Source organism: Lactuca serriola, chromosome 5 (genome assembly GCF_051521515.1).
Source record: "Lactuca serriola cultivar US96UC23 chromosome 5, Lser_US96UC23_V15, whole genome shotgun sequence".
Classification (NCBI taxonomy): domain Eukaryota; kingdom Viridiplantae; phylum Streptophyta; class Magnoliopsida; order Asterales; family Asteraceae; genus Lactuca; species Lactuca serriola.
In genome coordinates this window covers 350,498,948-350,502,259 of record NC_136412.1, presented here as the reverse complement: position 1 = coordinate 350,502,259, position 3,312 = coordinate 350,498,948, and the positions used below count along the sequence as shown (strand labels likewise).

At 33.9% G+C, this 3,312-nt stretch overlaps 1 pseudogene; it reads left to right on the top strand.

The window, feature by feature from the left end:
- Positions 1–455: 455 nt before the first annotated feature.
- On the top strand, positions 456–2,778 carry LOC145051119 (uncharacterized; annotated as a pseudogene).
- Positions 2,779–3,312: the final 534 nt, after the last annotated feature.

Genomic DNA, 3,312 nt, shown 5'->3' with positions numbered 1-3,312 from the left:
CGTATTATAAAACTTCTATTTTTTCCCCCAAACCGCCTTACCTTTTCCTTTTCCTTATCCTTATCTTCTTTTCTTCATTACCGATTTTCTTCTTCACTGCCATCCTTCTCTAATTTTCTTTGTCTGTCTTTTTTTGTTTACAATAATTTCTCTGCAATTCACTTTCTTATACAACTATTTGATGTCGGGAATTTTATCCTCCGAGCCTTCATCCCAATTTCTTCGCTAATCGCCACTAGTATGAGTATCCACGGTCCATGTCTACCTAAATTTCAATTCGTTTCAGCATCGTTTCTCCAAATATAGCAAGAATTCTCGCCGCTTACAAATTCAATTCTTCTAGCTACATTTGATTTGATTGCACCTTCCCGTGATTATTGATCATCAATCATAGCAATCACTATACACTTTCGAGTTTACTTCACCGGAAAACGATCTGATCGCCACCGGGAAAGATGAAAACCAGAGGCAAAATAGGCAGCGAAGGTGGATTAATCGGTGGGTGGTTTAGTCTCGGTTGTCTCGGTTTACCTGCAGTCTTTCTCCTATGCATCTTCTTCTTCTTCTTCTTGGGATTCTTCGATTCTTCTCTATTCTCTCAACAGGTTCCTCTTTTGTCTTCCCTAATACTGCTGCTTCATCTTTTTGGATATACCACAAACGAATGCAAAACTGAGATTCACGATTTGTCCGACGACACCGATTATGCTGCAGCGTCGAAACAGGTAAGCAACTCCATCTTACTATATCTAATATCAATCCTCAAATTAGAAGTACATTGATTTGAATGGTAATGATGCGAATTGAATTTAGTTTGAGTGTTCCGGCAGCGAGGTTAAAGGTTATTGGTTTCGTGTAAGTTAGGGCTCCTGCGAGCAGGTTTGTTAGTGATAGAAGTTTAATCGTGTTTGGTAATTGAATGCGATCTGTTATCAGTTGATCACTTTGGTAGCATGATTTGTTACTGTTTGTACTTGTAGTGGCCTAATTGGAAAGCCATTAATGTGTACTCATATTTATGCGAAACTCGCTAGGTAGTAGTTCAATTGGATTTATTCAGAAGCTGTTGGCTGATTTGTGTTTTAGGGCTTGGTTAACTATAATTGTTGGTAATAGTAGTTGGATAGGTTAACAAAGTACTTCATATTGATTGGAAGTGATCTTCTTAGTTGATAACTGTAAGTAGGTCAAGGGAGAAACTTCGAAAATCTTTTGTGTCTATATCTATATTTGACTTAATAAAAACTGCTTTCATAGAATTCAACTATTTTATGTTAAAAGTTCACTTAATGTAAAGTTATTGATGTTAAATTCATGATTAAGTGATGCTTGCTCATGTTTTGGTTTTAGAGAGAGAAAATCATTGCTAATCAGTTCATGTTGCTTTACATTGAATTTATTTAGAAGCCCTTGTCTTGTATCCTTAGGTTCTACCTATTTTCAATATGTTTTAGGGCTCATCAAGTGTGACCCGTAGTGACAGTAGCAAGAGAAGCTCTTCTAGTGATCCAGAAGATGCACAAATAGTTTACCTCAAGGATAATGTCACAATTCATCCAACTCAATATGCCAAAGAGAGGATCACTGGGAATTTGAAGTTGATCAAACAAGGTTATTCACTATATATGGTAATGTCCTGCTCGTATTCCTCTAAAGTTCTATTTTAGTCTTTTATAATTCATGTTCTTTTACATTGTCCTCGAGTGCTATAGCTGGAGTTAGACAAGCCTTAATTACTGGGATACCGTCTTTATCAATCTCCCTAAACTGGTAGGTAACCAAATCTCCTTTAAGATTATTGGTTTTATACACATTTAATAGATCAAATCAAATGTTCGTATGTTCCAGGAAAAAAGGTGAAAGTCAAGAAAATGAATTCAAGGATGCTGCATCTGTTTGCTTACCTGTTATAAATGCAGCCATAAAAGATGTAGAAAATGGGACTTTCCCCAAAAGCTCTTCTTTACATATCATCGTTCCTTCTTCCCCTTTACAAAACAAGGTTTGTTATATAAGACTAAAACCGTTACTTTTCATATTTTCAGGGTTTTAAGTTGACAAAGTAGAGTTTATGGAGGTCAAAACCAGTATGGCAAGCGATTGTAGCCAATAGGAACCCTTCTGCTGCAAGGTTTATGTCAAATCAACCAGGCATGGGTTTGCAACTTGCACAACTTGGTCGAGGTGCATCTGCAGCAGTATGTAATTTATTATTTATATAAACGCTGTTAAGTTTTTATAAAATTTTGGATCTTTTTTTTAATTTGATTGGTTTGTTGTGGTTATATGTTGAAGGGTGCAGCAAGAAGATTAAACTCACAAAAGAAGAGCTTGGAGGTTTTTGAATCAGTTGGTGTATCAGGGAAGGCTGACCCCAATAAAACAGTCAAATAGTTCAGGCTAGAGGTAGGTTTTTAAATATCAATTATCATATATGGAATAATGGATTTCAATCATAGTTTCTACCATTATTTATGGAAATAGAAGCATTTTATAATTAATAATGCAGTTTCAAGACAGTCCCCAAGAAGAAACAGATGAAAATCTTGATTTCAGAGCCCTTTTGAGTGGATTTATATTAGATTATAAAATTTATGGAAGTATATACCCTAAATCTGATTAATTTGTTTGAAACTTAACAGGTGTCAGTTACTCCCAAATTTGTATCTCATATGATTGAGGCAGATATTGAAAATGTTGCATCTGAATGGATTACTGATGCACTTCAAACCAACAACTAAGGCACCTCATACAACTTGGAAGAAGAAAAAAATAAAGTGACACAGCGTCGTTGGCGCGCATGATTCCCATCTAGTTTAATAAAAATTAATAAATTTTTATGACACTTGTCATTATCCAATAGTTTTAGAACCATGTATATGAATATAAAAATAGAAAGGATATTTAAATTTTCTTTTTTGCTAGGATATCAGCAGTGACGGATCCAAAGGTTTTAGATTCAATTTCAGCTTATAAGTGAAAAAAATTTAAATTTATTTTAAATTTTATATATTAAGATGCAACCATTAAAAAATATATACATATGCTTTGAAAAAAAAAATTAATGTCACATATCGCATATCAGGATCAATGCCGTCAATTTCTTCATCTTTTAAATGGTATTATCTTTGGAGTAGTTTCAAGAAATAATCTCTATAAGGTCTATGCACGTGCTCTATTAGTTTATTACTATTTCATATTATCTCAGAGTTAGAGCATACTTTTGAAAAGAAAAAGATAAATTAATTAGAAAAACATCCATATGGAAATCGACGTTTTAGCATAAGACAAACAGTTGATATAAATAATAAT